Source organism: Odontesthes bonariensis, chromosome 5 (assembly GCF_027942865.1).
Source record: "Odontesthes bonariensis isolate fOdoBon6 chromosome 5, fOdoBon6.hap1, whole genome shotgun sequence".
NCBI classification, from domain to species: Eukaryota; Metazoa; Chordata; class Actinopteri; order Atheriniformes; family Atherinopsidae; genus Odontesthes; species Odontesthes bonariensis.
The window spans coordinates 12557310-12573953 of record NC_134510.1 but is presented as its reverse complement, the minus strand read 5'-3'; positions in this window follow the sequence as shown (position 1 = coordinate 12573953).

Sequence of the window (16644 nt, the reverse complement as noted above, 5' to 3'; positions counted from 1 at the left end):
AGTTTCAAAGTAAGATCCATTTAACCAAGCTTGTGGAACGTAACTTTTGCCTTCATCTTTCTTACACTGTTTTAGAGTAAAACAGCAGTTCATTGCTTAAATGGATCTGCAATTTTAATAGAACTACATTTTTAAACTCCCAGTGGCTCGAACTAGATAGAGACTTCAGGTCAGATGAATAGAAACGTGAGAACTGAAAAAGGAGATGGTCAGAGAGGGACCCTGAAAGACATTTTTGTGTAGTACCAGCAAGGCAAATCTGTAGCAGGGACTTATGTCAAATGTCCTTTGACTAAAGTCCTTAGTGGAGAAAGTGTTTGTATAAAAGCCAACACATACTGAAACATCTATGGGATCAAACTCTATCCAACTTAAAAAAAAAACATTTTTTAAAAAGCTTCAATTGATCAGTGATCGTAAAATAGCTTAAAAAACTGCAGAATCATTTCATACAAAGCCAACATAAGATCAAAGTTAGAGGGGGAAAAAGACATGTGTGTCTCATTGTCAACCCAAAAGAATCTATGTGGACCCATTCAATTAATCAAACCAGTAAAAGTGACAGCAGCAGCTTGATGAATGAGTGATGGAAGCAGAGTTAACTGTAGAGAAGGTCACACGATAGACAGTATAAAATGTTTGCATATTTATGTTGTGTGTGTCTCATTGTCACCCCAAAAGAATCTCTGTGGACGTATTCAATTAATCAAAGCAGTAAAAGTCTCCTCAAAGTGTGTGTGATGTGACAGCAGCAGCTTGATTGAATGAGTGATGGAGCAGAGTGTATCTGTGAAGCAGCGGTGAGTGATGTGGCTGATGGTCGTTGCTCGTCTTCTCCAGGTGGGGGCGCTGTAGGTCCAAGAAACAGCTGTGCTTTTCAATGGAAAAGAGAAGATAGAGAAACTGCTGTAACGTGTAAAGAGGTGATGTTGGAGCGTGTGTGTTGTCCCAGTATTTTGTTGGAGAGAACAAAGAGTGTAAAAAGACTGGGTCCCGCTGTATGACTCAGGCTGCACTGCAGCGTCTAATCACAGGTGCGATCCCACTACTGAGCGGCACGGGGGCTTTGACCTGCTCCGTTTCCGACCTGGGCCGGTTCTTATGGCGTGATCTTTGTGCCACCAGGTTGAGCGCGCAGTGACTCTGATTTGAGGGCACAGATCTATCTTAAAGAACAATAATTTTAAGCGTGTGCGTATTAATCTCACACACGCTCGCTCATAGGTGCTCGGACACGCGCTCAACTCTGACAAACTGCTCGCTCGAACGGCTCATTCTGCTCGCGCTCGGCTCTATCTCTGCGCTCGCAACTCTAGTTGTTCATCACCTTCATCACCTCTAGGGTGATACCAGATTTCTGGTTGCACTCAATTGAACTTCTACCATCACCCTAAAGGAATTAAACTAGATGTTATAGTTTTTTTTTTTTTGTCAAACCAGTAACCATTACAGATTAAACCAATAACACAATTGATCAGAAGTTTAAAAAACCCCACTGTGGGTCAGCTGCTATAGTTCATAACTTACTAGGTAAAAACAACCACTTCAATACTTCAAACATTTAATTTCCTAAGCTGGTGTAGTTTTATTTTTCTACCGTTTTAGATTTTCTAATTCAATAGACGTGACGTTGATCAAATCAAATCAAATTTATTTGTAGCACATTTCATGTACAAAACAATTCAAAGTGCTTTACATAAAATAAAAGCATTGCAGCAGGGAGTGGAAGAAGCATTAAAAATACATAATAGAATATAAAGAGAAACAAATAAAAAAGTTGATGTTAGGTTTCTTTCTCTAAAATATTTGTGACCTATCCCTGACACCCTACAACAGTAATCAGTAACTAGCTAGCACCCAACTACACCAGTTCTAACATGATTATTACAATTCTTCCTCTTTATTTTTTTATTATTTATCACACAAATACCAGTCTGTGAAAACTACCAGTCTGTGATTGGCTGGTGGTGTGGCTCATTTACATACAACTTAGAGTTGACAGCGCAGTGACAGAGCCGCGAGCGAGCAGAGAGATAGAGCCGAGCGCAAGCAGAGTGCTGAGCTTGTCGCAGGTATGACGCAGTTATTTTTGATTTATGCCCACTTTTGAAGCGCGTTCTGCGCTATGTTTATCCCACGCCACAACGCAAGAGGGAGAATCACGAACAAGCTAGGATTGTGGGTGTGGTGGGTGGCGTGTTTCTCTTCCGGTTACGGAGGTCATTCAACAACAATGGCGACTGGACGAATGCGCACTTTGATTGAGATGCAGCTGATCGATGTAGAAATAGAAGAAATGTTGCTACTACTGGAGCTGGCAGAGAGGCGAAAGAATCGTCACGGTTAGCACGGTTAGCGTCACCATTAGCCGGTTAGCAAACCGGAAATACGCATAGTGTAGAGCGGATGTAGAGTTGACCAATCAGAGGCCTCCTTACTCTCCTCCCTGCGGCGATATCTGCGGCACTGTCTGCGGTGAGTTAAGGCTGATTTATGGTCGGAAACCAGGTCGTCTGCGTGTGTGTCGCAGTTAACGCAGACATGCCCCCGCCCCTTACGTAGACACTCTGGTGCACCTCCCCAAAATTGTAACTCACCGTAGACAGTGCCGCAGATATCGCCGCAGGGAGGAGAGTAAGGAGGCCTCTGATTGGTCAACTCTACATCCGCTCTACACTATGCGTATTTCCGGTTTGCTAACCGGCTAATGGTGACGCAAACCGTGCTAACCGTGACGATTCTTTCGCCTCTCTGCCAGCTCCAGTAGTAGCAATATTTCTTCTATTTCTACATCGATCAGCTGCATCTCAATCAAAGTGCGCATTCGTCCAGTCGCCACCCACCACACCCACAATCCTAGCTTGTTTGTGATTGTCCCTCTTGCGTTGTGGCGTGGGATTAACATAGCGCAGACAGCGTTTCAAAAGTAGGCATAAATCAAAAATAACTGCGTCGTGTCTGCGACAAGCTCACTGCGACACACTGCTGCAAGAGTATACACGGCCCTTAAGGGGGGGGGGGGGGGGGGGCATGTCTGCGTTAACTGCAACACACACGCAGACAACCTGGTTTCCGACCATAAACCGCCCTTTACTGTCACCCATGCTGCCTTGTTGTCTTCCGCTATCTTCACCATGAGCAACAGTACCTCCTCGACCAATGAGCTGACAGCGTATTCTGGTGTGTGAATATGGTCACAGAGCAGGACAGGGCCTGGGAAAAAGTTTACCGTACATTTTCATTTAAAGCCCCGTTATTCATTTCCATTGGCATGATACTGACTATTTTTAGACTCTCACAGTAATACGGGACAAAGTGCGTCCCTTTTCAGCTCAATACGGCACAGGTGCTGTTGTTTCTAAATACGGGACTATTCCGTTTTTCAAGGAATGGTTGGCAACCCTAACAGCAGCTCAGAGCTCCTGATAGTCAGGTTCACTGTGTACTTTTGTGGGAATTTTTGGGGGATTTGTTGACCTATATATTTTTGGAATCTGCTGACCTTGGGGATTCCAAAAACCAATGTTGCCACTTGAACAGACACCTGTATGGCAGCCATTTTGGAATTTCAAAATGTGCGCCATAAAATACAGAATTTCAGCTACCTTGGCCTCTAAACAACCTAAAAACTTAATTTAACATGCCAATCCTATGTTTTCTTGGTCAAGGAATCCAATGGTGACTTCAAAATTATGCTCAGAATCGTGCTGTGGTGCCCCCAAGGGGTGGGAAAGAAAATCGCTACCCTTCTTACTGCCCCCTCAAGTAACATACATCCCTGATTCTTGAGAGTTGGGACAAAGCATGTCCCACATAGAAAAGTGAAATTTATATCAAAATTCAAGCAGTTCATGAATCCCATTAAAATCAGGAAAAAACATGGTCTGTGATATCCCTGAGGACCTCTTTCCATTCCTCTGCCTGTGGTGAATGCAAGAACACCACGCGCTTGTAAGTCAACCATTTTTTGCTATTTTTGATATTAAATACAATAGTGAATTTAATTATAGTATTTTATTCAGATTATTAAGACAGTTGCTAGTTAGTAGCCTAACTGCCAAAATTAGCTGGCTGGTTGCTGGAATGTTGGAACGATCAACAAATCCCTAAAAAATTCCCACAAAAGTACATTTTTGTACACAGTGAACCTGACTACTATTAAACTTTCCCCTTTGCATTAGGTCAGTTGGTTGAGTGAGCGTGTTATGTTGTTACAAGTTATTATTAGTAGAGTTTATTTTTTCACTTTGTTCTCCTTTAAGTAAGTAAGTAAACTTTATTTTATATAGCACCTTTCACAGATAAAGATCACAAAGTGCTTTACAATCAAATACATAAAAACAATTATAAGAAAACGCCACCAATAAAACAAATGAGTAATTATAAAGTCATAAAAGACGAAAGAGACCATACAAAGATATATATATATATATAAGTGGAGACATATATAAGGGTTCATTGTCACATGCTCTTTAAATTCTTTATCAATTTTTTTCAGGTAAATAAAAACCCATTTCTGAAAGTAACCTGTGCAATGCTCGTCTGTCACATCTTCAGATAAACGCCTGAAAACCTTAAAATGAGAAACAAGCACATCACACATTGAATTTCATCCGAGCTGCTTCCTGGGTAAGTGTTAACTGAGCTATGTTTTGACCAGTTATCCTTAAACAGTCTGAGGAATCAGATGAGATCTGATTGTTATCATCCTGAAGATACCATTTTCTTTTTTTCCTTAACAGTGACAGTAAAATTAAGCAAGAACCAGTAAAGGGATAATCAGATTTTTTATTTTTTATTTCCAACTTCTGTCACAGCAATGCTGTGTGAACATGAAATGTTTACAATGTATGCATTAACAGCAACCTTTGGTGCACAAGGTTCTTCCTGTTAAATTATGATAACTAAAGAAATTAGTTTTTATTTTTTATTGGTTTTTTTTTGGTTTTTTTTGCTGATCGTTGAAGTGATCATTGTTGAAGTGGAAAGATAGTGAATTAGGGTGATGGAGGACAGGAAGAGGAGTGGGATGGAAAGATGGAGGAAAGGAAGAGAGATAGAAGGGGTTGAAGAGAAGGAGGAAAGGAAGAGAGGTGGAGGGGGTCGAAGAGAAGGAGGAAAGGAAGAGAGGGGGAGACAAGAATGCGGAGATGGTGGAATGGGTGAGGTAGGTCGATGACAAGTAGAGGAGGAGTGGAGAGAATGTGATGTAGGTGTGTGACTCAGCAGGTAAGATGGGAGAGGTGAGGATCAAGATAGATGGAGGCCAGGTCAGATAGAAGCATCTGTTTTTTCTGTTCCTCCGCATATTTTGTCATTTCCTCCTGAATTTCTTTCTTTTCCTTCTCCAAATCATTTTGAACTGCCTGCAGGCATTTGCTTCTCTCATCTAGATCTTTCTGTTGTTCTTGTAGATTTGTATTTTTTGGCCTAATTCTGTCCTCTCCTCTTGGAGTTCTTTCTTCTGCACCTCCAACTCTTTCTTTTCTGCTTCCAGTTTTAAGAATGCATCTTTTAATTGTTTAGCTTCGTCCTCTTGATGGCTTTGGGCTGTCCGCAGGAGTTTCATTTCCTCATTGAGGTCTTTCTGTTGTTCTTCTCGTTGTTTCTGTATTTGAGCCAAGGCTCTCCTCTCCTTCTGCAGTTCTTTTTTTTCTATCTGCGTCCTTTTAATTTCTGCTTTGAGATTTATGTTGATATCTTTAATTTAAATGTGTCACTATTACGGTTGTAGCTGGTCAAGAAGCGGCTTCTTTGTGATCCTTTGTGCAGAGCCAGCTCAAGAATCCCCACCTTCTCTTCTTCTTTCCTTTCGCTGTCTTAACTTCATTGTCTTGCTGCTCTTCCCCTGCATCTGTCTTTTGTTTTTTACTCTTCTTTCTGTGCAACGTCCACCAGCGTCTCTCCTTGTTTTTCAACTCACTCTTGTCCGACACTCTTTGCTTTTCCGCCTCCAGTCGTTGATTATCCTGAGGTGGCGTGTTCTTTTCTTTGTCCTGCTGCAGTTGTTTTGTCTCTTCGGCAATTTTCATCTTTTCCTCCTGAATTTCTTTCTTTTCCTTCTCCAAATCATTTTGAACTGCCTGCAGGCATTTGCTTCTCTCATCTAGATCTTTCTGTTGTTCTTGTAGATTTGTATTTTTTTGGCCTAATTCTGTCCTCTCCTCTTGGAGTTCTTTCTTCTGCACCTCCAACTCTTTCTTTTCTGCTTCCAGTTTTAAGAATGCATCTTTTAATTGTTTAGCTTCGTCCTCTTGATGGCTTTGGGCTGTCCGCAGGAGTTTCATTTCCTCATTGAGGTCTTTCTGTTGTTCTTCTCGTTGTTTCTGTATTTGAGCCAAGGCTCTCCTCTCCTCCTGCAGTTCTTTTTTTTCTATCCGCGTCCTTTTAATTTCTTCTTTGAGATTTATGTTGTCCTCCAACAGTACCTTCAAATGTGTGTTCTCTTTATGTAATTGTGTCTTTTCACTTTCTAATTGTTCCCTCTCATTGTCCAGTATTTTTTTAGACTCTTCCATCTCGTTGTTTATGATTTTTTTTGCCAGTTCGATCTGTTTTTTCTCTTCCTCGACATATTTTGCCAGTTCCTCCTTTTCCTTGTTCAGTTTTGCAATCGCCTCCTCTGTTTTATTCCTCTCCTCACATGATTTTTCCTCCTCTTCCGGCTGTTTTTTAAAGAGCAAATTTATCTTTGCTCTTTCAAGTTGTTCCGTCTGCTCGGCTTCCATTTTCTTTTGCTGCAGTTTTTTGTTTTCTGCATCCATTTGAGCTTTTAGCTTTTTTTCCTCCATCTGCAGTTTCCTATTGTCCTCGTTTTCTTTTTTAACGGACTCTTCAAATTTTTCCTTGGCCTCCTGGAAAGCTCTCTTTACTGCTTTTCTTTCCTCTTCCATCTTGATTTTTTTTGCCAGTTCAATCTGTTTTTTCTCTTCCTCGACATATTTTGCCAGTTCCTCCTTTTCCTTGTTCAGTTTTGCAATCGCCTCCTCTGTTTTATTCCTCTCCTCACATGATTTTTCCTCCTCTTCCGGCTGTTTTTTAAAGAGCAAATTTATCTTTGCTCTTTCAAGTTGTTCTGTCTGCTCGGCTTCCATTTTCTTTTGCTGCAGTTTTTTGTTTTCTGCTTCCATTTGAGCTTTTAGCTTTTTTTCCTCCATCTGCAGTTTCCTATTGTCCTCGTTTTCTTTTTTAACGGACTCTTCAAATTTTTCCTTGGCCTCCTTGAAAGCTCTCTTTACTGCTTTTCTTTCCTCTTGCTGAGCGGACGTCTCACTCTCAATAGAGGTATTCTTGGTCTCACACTTTCTCGACTGGAGAAGGTTTTGCCTTTCTGCCACCAGTTGATCCACTCTCTGTCTAAAAGCCATCGTGGTGAGAAACAAAGACACTGTACAGAAGAAAATAATTATATTGATAATGATAACCACAATAATGATAATAATTATACTGGAAATTAACTTAATTCTTATGGTAGTATACTTGTGGGGAAGTCAAGATGATGTCATCTTGATGATGTCATAAGCACTTTGATGTACTATGATGTCATAGTACATCAAGGTGCCTAAGCCCCTCCTCCAAAGAGTTGCTATGGAAACAAGTTTCTACACAAAAGTGCTCTGGAGAATTCAGTTCAATTCAATGATAATTTGTTAATCCCCAAAGGGAAATGATATTGCTGCAGTATGAATTAATTACACTTAAAGAGATGCTATATAAAAATCAATAACAGCATTAAACATGGCAAACATGTTAAAAATGGAAGTGTAGGAGGGAGGAAGGAATGGTAGATATCTTCAGAGATGGCCATCAGTGGGATGGGCTGTTGTTTTGGAAGCTGATGAGTGCACATGCAGCACATTGGAAGGTGACACTGGTGAACTCTCTCAGTTGACCACATGGACAGGAACTCACAGCCAAAAGTTTAACATCTGGGGTAAAGAGACAGGTATCATTGGAAAACTCAGTAAGCTGCTCCAAAAAAAAAAAAGCTCAGTAGAAAATCCAAGATGCAAAAAAAAAAGACAGTATGTCCAGAACTACTGCATCAGGCTGCCTGCCTCTAAGGCAGCGGCATTCTGGAACCTCTAGAATGGAGTTGTGTGGGGACATTTAACTTCTTAAAAGGAACTGGCTATCAAAATTTTGGATAGAACATTTTTGTTTCAGTCAACAAATCTAAAGTTTGTATTTTTTTTTATTCCTCCCAGTGAATTTTCATATCATTTCTTGCTAGATTTAACAGCTTCAGGGATCCTTTTATGCTGGCTGCATGATGCTGAAGGTTTGTACTGCCACTTCACGGCAAGAAGGTTGGTGGTTCAAATCTGAGCTGGAGCCTTTCCATGTGGAGTTTGCGTGTTCCCCCTGCGCATGTGTGGCTGCTCCCTGGACACTCCAGCGTCTTCCTACAGTCCAAACACTTGCATGTGAGCTTAATTGGTGATTCTAAATTGACCCTATGAGTGAGTGTGTGTGCATGGTTGTCTCATTTATTTCTGTGTTGGTCCTGGGATAGACTGGCTACCTGTCCAGGGTGTCACCTGCATCACGCTCAATGGCAGCTGGGATTGACGCCATGGAAGCTGCACTCTTTCATTTGAATATCAGAGATATGAAAAAAGTGAAATGTCCACAAAAATGTACCAGTTTTCCAGAATAAAGTAGTTTGTAAAGTTGTGGAAAATGAAAAATAATGGATTTGTTATTTATTTGTTTATTCAATGATATTTGTTCTGTTATAATATCTATATGTTTATCCTAACTTTATTCATTATTTGCATGATGTCATTCATAGCCAGGCCAATTCATTTCACTGGCACAGGCATTTATTTAGTTACTTATCACTTTTTTTTTGTTTGTTTGTTTTTTAACTTTTAACTAAAATGTATTCTCTAGAATAAATGTAACGTTCTCCAAATAAAGAGCTCTAAAGTGACTGTGCTGAGAGAAACCAACGTGGCTTACAGTTATGTGGCTTCTTTAAAATACTGTCATTTTAGACATTTTTCTGAAATGGGATGTTTCAGGATCACCTGAGCCATCCCTAACTATAAGCTTTATCAAAAAGGAAAGTTTTAAGCCTGGTCTTAAAAGTGGAAAGGGTGTCTGCTTCCCGGACATTTACTGGCAGCTTATTCCACAAGAGAGGGGCCTGATAACTGAAGGCTCTGCCTCCCATTCTACTTTTAGAAACTCTGGGAACCTCAAGTAACCCTGCAGTTTGGGAACGAAGTGCTCTGTTAGGAAAATATCTTACAATGAGATCTTTAAAGCCATAATGTGTAATATTTCACGTTGTCTATTAACAAATTTGAGTCTTATCATTCACAAGTATTACCTCAATCGTTATTAATTACCTCCATCACAAAAGTGCAGTGTTCTTATATTCTTTATATTCAGCATGCGAATGTACATAAGAGTGTTACACCCCAATGGATGTCGCCATGTTTCTCCGCCATTTTTAAACTACGGGATTTGTAGAAGGACATGTCATCAGCTTCGCATTTTCCGTTTACACATTGGAAACGGAAAATGCGAAGCTGATGACATGTCCTTCTACAAATCCCGTAGTTTTAAAATGGCGGAGCGACATGGAGACATTCATTGTCCGTGAAATATTACACATTATAGCTTTATGATATGATGGAGCTCGGTCATTAAGAGCTTTATATGTAAGGAGAAGAATCTTAAATTCTATTCTGAATTTAACAGGGAGCCAATGAAGAGAAGCTAAAACTGGAGAAATATGATCTCTCCTGTTAGTTCTTATCAAAACTCTGGCTAAACATGTGCTATTGTAAATATTTTGCCTACTTACAAATTAGTTAAGATACATGTGCCTGTCGGGGCGCGCAGGTTTCTTTAATCCTCGGTGACACTGAACAGAGAGCCGTGCCCTCCTGTTGTTCTTCATGTTTAACCAGAGCAGAGACCGCCAACTCACACAGGCAGGTAGCGGGGAAAAGAAGAAGTTGCTCAATCGCGTGGTGGGAGATGCTCAGGTAGTCCGATACAGAAGAATGAGCTAACTAGCAGTTCAGTTAGCATTAGCTAACTTCTCCCGACAGGACGCACTCGGGCTGAGGATTGCTGACAGCCCCGGTCCAACTGAAGCCATAAGACGGGTAACTTTCATGATACTGTCTGCTGACAGTTTTTTTTTCTTTTCTTTTTGGTGGTGGGTTGTCGGCAGCCTCTGTACTGGTGGTTGGTGGTTTTAATGTTGTCCTTCAGCCTTTGATGTGTCACGGTCTCATAATTCCCACCTGCGCAACTGCGTTAACAGCGAAATATGAGTTCTCTGAGGATTTTTTCTTTTAAATAATTGTTTTAGGAATAGAGTTTTCCTCTGTATTATGAAATGAGTACATACAAAGTACTGATATGGTAAATTAAAAAATAATTATTTTTGTGTAGTTGTATATTGCACACCAGGACTTGGACACCCTCTGATCACGGTCTAAATAAATTGGTATCGGTTCATGGTATCGGTTAACTTTAACGAGTACGAGTATATTAGAATAGTATCGGTATCGGTGCATCCCTAAACACAATAAATAAGTCCTTTTGTACAAAAAAATTTCATCACAGAAGTTCTGTCAGCAAAATGCTCCTCAAATGGGAAAGAAGACATCCCGCAGTAAAATGTGTCACTATTACGGTTGTAGCTGGTCAAGAAGCAGCTTTCTCTACTACACTGTATGTTTGTTAGTTTAACTAAATGTTTTCTAAAACTAAAGTTCCGATAAATGTTTCCTAAAGAGTAGGAACGAATCGTTGCATTATGTGATGTCAAAATTGTACATTTGTACTGCACGCTAATAAGTCAAAAATCTATTCATGCAGACACTTCACATCAGTGTCTGACCTCACAGATGCTTTTCTGGATGAATGGTCAAGAATTCCCATAAACACACTCCTAAATCACATTCTGGACCTGCTCATTTCTAAAGGTGTTGATATTTCTTCTGTTGTGGTTATTGATTTGGCCTTGTCTGACCATTTTTGTATTTTATTTGATTTATTGATCACTCAGAATGTTCAAACAACCAGCTTCTCAGTTAAGAAGAGGTACATAAATGAGAAAACAAGTGCTCAGTTTAGGGAGGCCATAGCTATGTTACCAACACTGAGCGCAGAGTCGGTTGAAGGAATGCTGGATCATTTTAACTTGAAAATTTGTTGCACTGATAAGAATCAAGAGCACCTTGATCAAACAGAAAACCCCATGGAGAAACACCACTACGGTCAAAAACCTGAAAAGAGAATGCAGGAGAGTTCAACGTAAGTGGAGGAAAACAAAGCTTCAGATTCACTGAGCTATACAAAGAAAGCCTGCGTAGTTATAACAATGAGCTGTGCAAGGCCAGACAGCTGCATTTATCTGAAATGATTAATAAGAATGTCAACAATTCTCGAACTCTGTTTGCTATGGTTGAAAAACTCACAAATCCTCCTAAACAGTCAAACCCAGACCTCCTCTCCACTGAGAAATGCAACGAATTTGCCAACTTTTTTAGCCAAAAAATCAAAACAATTAGACAAAACATTCAAGCAACACAAAACAAGAAAACTAATCTGTGTCTAAAACCTAGAAATAACTCTGACATTATGTCACAATTTAATATTGTTAATTTAAAAATCCTGGAGGAAACAGTTCGGCAGCTGAAATCAACAACTTGTTCTCTGGACATAATACCATCCGACTTTTTAAAAACTGTTTTTACCTCAGTAGAAAGTGATCTCCTACGAATAGTTAACAGCTCACTGGCATCAGGCATTTTTCCCAAGTCACTAAAGACAGCTGCCATTAAGCCACTCCTAAAGAAGAGAACTCTAGACACCTCTATGATGAACAACTACAGACCTGTCTCTAATCTCTCTTTTATATCTAAGATTATTGAGAAAGTTGTATTTAACCAGCTCAGCGACTTTCTGAATGAAAGTGGAAGTCTTGATAACTTTCAATCAGGCTTCAGACGTCATCACAGCACTGAAACAGCTCTGGTAAAAGTGTTAAACGACATCAGGTTGAATACTGATTCTGGTAATGTTTCAGTCCTGGTTCTGTTGGACCTCAGCGCTGCGTTTGATACTGTAGATCACAGAATCCTGTTGCACAGGCTGGAAAACTGGGTTGGACTTTCTGGAGCGGTCCTTAACTGGTTCAGGTCCTACTTAGAAGGCCGGAGTTATTTTGTTACAATTGGTAGCTATGAAAATGAGCAAGTGGCCATGACTTGTTGAGTCCCCCAGGGGTCAATTCTTGGACCTCTTCTGTTTAACTTGTATATGCTGCCTTTGGGTCAAATATTGCGCCTTCACTCGCCACAAAAAATTAAGTCGCTTATAACTTCCAAACACATTTTCCAATCTGTCCCAAACGTCATACGGTGATTGCTGGACCCAGCCTGAACGCGTACATATTATCATAGTTACATGCACCTTTAGCACCACCTGCTGGTGGTCGGAAACGTCTTTTTTTTCCACAACTCGCATTTTATCAAACTGCTCCTACATATTTAATGCTACAAGCTTCAAACTTGGCCAGGTTACTCTTAAGACATGGAGGGAAAAATTAATTGAAAAACTTTTCCAAACTCTGAACGGTGTGGGCGTGGCCAGGCGGTGAAAATCGTGTGATGGCGTTTGTGATTTGAAAGCCTTATCATCATTGCAAAGTCATGAAACTTGGCACACACGCCCACCCTGTCGACCTCGTACGTATGTAAAGGGTATCGTGTGTGGATAGAGCAAAGTGGCTCAGTGGCGCCCCCTAGAAGTTTTCAAAAACACCTCTGCATTGGGGTAATTACGTGCTTGTACGTATGCAGAGGGTATCGTGCGTGTGGGCAGAGCTGCAGCTCCAGCGTCCAGCGCATGCCCCAACGTACGCACATCCCAACGTACGCACACCTCGGTCCCGCCTACAGCTGCTTGCAGCTTTCTAGTGTTCTTTTAAAGCTAACCCTAACCTAATGTTCTTTAAAGCTAACCCTAACCTAATGTTCTTTAAAGCTAATCCTAACCTAATGTTCTTTTAAAGCTAACCCTAACCTAATGTTCTTTTAAAGCTAACCCTAACCTAATGTTCTCTAAAGCTAACCCTAACCCTAAGCTAATGTTATTATAAAGCTAACCCTAACCTAATGTTCTTTAAAGCTAACCCTAACCCTAAGCTAATGTTATTATAAAGCTAACCCTAAGCTAATGTTCTTTGAAAGCTAACCCTAACCCTAACCTAATGTTCTTTAAAGCTAACCCTAACCCTTACCTAATGTTCTTTTAAAGCTAAGCCTAACCTAATGTTCTTTTAAAGCTAACCCTAACCTAATGTTCTTTTAAAGCTAACCCTAACCTAATGTCCTTTAAAGCTAACCCTAATCCTGACCTAATGTTCTTTTAAAGCTAACCCTAACCTAATGTTCTTTAAAGCTAACCCTAACCTAATGTTCTTTTAAAGCTAATCCTAATCCTAACCTAATGTTCTTTTAAAGCTAATCCTAATCCTAACCTAATGTTCTTTTAAAGCTAACCCTAACCTAATGTTCTTTTAAAGCTAATCCTAATCCTAACCTAATGTTCTTTTAAAGCTAACCCTAACCCTAACCTAATGTTCTTTTAAAGCTAACCCTAACCTAATGTTCTTTTAAAGCTAACCCTAATCCTAATGTTCTTTTAAAGCTAATCCTAACCTAATGTTCTTTTAAAGCTAACCCTAACCTAATGTTCTTTTAAAGCTAACCCTAATCCTAACCTAATGTTCTTTTAAAGCTAACCCTAACCTAATGTTCTTTTAAAGCTAACCCTAACCTAATAGTCTTTTAAAGCTAACCCTAAGCTAATGTTCTTTTAAAACTAATCCTAACCTAATGTTCTTTTAAAGCTAATCCTAACCCTAACCTAATGTTCTTTAAAAGCTAACCCTAACCTAATGTTCTTTTAAAGCTAACCCTAACCTAATGTTCTTTTAAAGCTAACCCCAACCTAATGTTCTTTAAAGCTAACCCTAACCTAATGTTCTTTTAAAGCTAACCCTAACTCCAACCTAATGTTCTTTAAACCTAACCCTAAGCCTAATGTTCTTTTAAAGCTAACCCTAACCTAATGCTCTTTTAAAGCTAACCCTAACCTAATGTTCTTTTAAATTCAATTCAATTCAATTCAAATTCAAAAATACTTTATTTATCCCAGAGGGAAATTAAATGTTGATATAGCTCAATTAAATCAAGGAGTTATCATAGATGCTGATGGCTGTGGGCAGGAATGATTTCCTGTAGCGGTCCGTTTTGCATCCAAACTGAAGAAGCCTTTGACTGAAGAGACTCTGTTTTCAAGTCTGGATTTGGATTTCAAGTCTTGACGTGGTAGTCACACGTCAAGCATATCAGCGCTGGGCTCAGTGGAACAGAGCTCCTGCAGGAAATCCGTCAGACTGAGCCTCGATTTCCGGGTATCATTTGCATTTATAGCCTCATAGGTTGGACTCACACTCGACCGAGTATGATTGGACATGAGTAGGTTCAACATGCTTCGTCATATTCTCTGGATCAGCCAAAACAATGTGTGTGTGTGAATCTGCACCTGCTTTCTCAATTGTTTTGTCTTCCCATTCCTGGATCACTTCAGGTCATCGTGGAAAAGTAAAGAGACTATTTCATTCATAATCAAAGTCAAATGTAATCTTTTGACAGGGAGTTGGTACCTTATGCCCCTTTTCCACCGAACATTTTTGTACCAACACAGCTCTACACGGTCCCACTCTACCCTGGTTGGGAGCTTTTCCACCGCGGGTTGAAGGTGGGACCCGTTACAATTTTGAGCCCCGGCAAGTACCTGCTTCAGAGGTGGGTCTAGTAGGTACTTGTCGGTGCTAAAACGTCACATGATCAGTGCTGTCCACTGATTGGTCAGGTGAAATTACGTCATACACGCAACGAAGCTCGGGGAGCTTTATGTATGAAACACCCGCCATGTATGAAAACACAACTGCGAGAGAACCAGAGAGTAAACAGAATTGTGAAGATGGAAGACCAGAGAAAGAAAGCCAACCCATGGACAGTGAGCGAGGTGCAGACCTTTCTGTGTGTGGTGGCTGAGGACCGCGTGCAGAAGGAACTGGACGGAGCGACATGAAATGAGAAGGTGTTCCAGGATATAACCAAGCTGATGGCTAGCCATGCTATCACCGGAATTCTCAGCAGTGCCGAGACAAGCTGAAGAGCTATTACCGGCAGGTAAAGGACCACAACAGCCGGAGTGGGTCAAACCGAAAGACATGGAAGTGGTTCGACCAAATGGACGGCATTTACGGTCACAGCCCGGCGAACTGCATGGATACGGCGACGTCTTTGTTGGAGGCGATGAAAAATGGTAAGTTGTTCTTATCCCATTGGTGCAACGCATATGTCTTAACAAATGCATGTTTTATATCGTAACAAATACATGTTCAGTCTTTAACTTGTGTAAAAAGTTACACAGACGTCTCATAAGTTGTTCTGAGTGAGCTAGCAAACAACGCTGTTTTGGAAGGCTAGCACAGTGTCTCACCTATGCGGTTACGTGTATGCGTTTCGTATGTTCACACTTTTTATTTTTTTTCACTCAAGACTTGGTTTGTGCAACCGATGAGTGTTCGGTTGCTGAGGTCAGCGAAGATCCTCCAATCCTGCAGGCTTCAGAACCGACAATGGCATCGCAATCTGCAGCTGAGGCAACAGCTGATCTGTATTCCACCGGCACCAACACTGGCGTCGCCTGTATCTGAGAGAACTCCTGCTGTTTACTTTTGTGCTGTCTTTTTTAATAAAGAGCTTGGTTTAACTAAACAATATGGATTGTCAACTGCATTACACATTACACTCGATCTTGTGTTTACTTTTGACTAACCGCGGCGTGACACTTTGTAGTCACCTGAAACCGACGTCACGTTAGTGGTGAACGGGCCGACTCCGCCCACTTCCAGGCCACAGTTTGGGTGGAAAAGGAAATGTTACTGGTGCCGTGTCGTGTAGTGTAGTGTTGGGCTATATCGAACCGAGTAGAGTAGGGCTAGCTTGGCGGTGGAAAAGGGGCATTATTTAGATAAAGGAGAGTCTTTGAGTTAGGATTCAATTCAATTCAATTCAAACAAGAAAGAATGCCTTTCTAATCCCAAATTGAAAAAGATAACATTACAGTGATTGCTTTTCCACAATTTACATATTACCTTTACATGTGACTATGTGTCCCAGCAGGAAGCTGAGGACTTCTGTCCTGTGAATAGTTTTATCAGCTGTATAAATGAATATATATGATTTAATGTTCAACTCTTCATACCAATTTCTATGTGTAGCTATAAAAAGATTGATTTATAAAAAAAAATGACCCTGTTCTACACTTAGTCCAATTTGAGAAGAGCTAATGTTTGGATGCTGTTTTTTCTTTTGAAACGAGTTTAAACCTGACTTCAGCATACTTTGCCTTTAAGCTGAAGGTGGGAAGTGTTCATTTCAGAGGTGTTTGGTCATTTGAATATGAGTGACTATGAACTTTTTCAAAATCTTCTCAGTGGAAACTTTAGAAAAGAGTGCAGACTTTGACATTTCTCAAACCTGATATTTTTCCTGTTGGAAGTATGTTGTTCCACTTTTCTGGGTTTCTGAG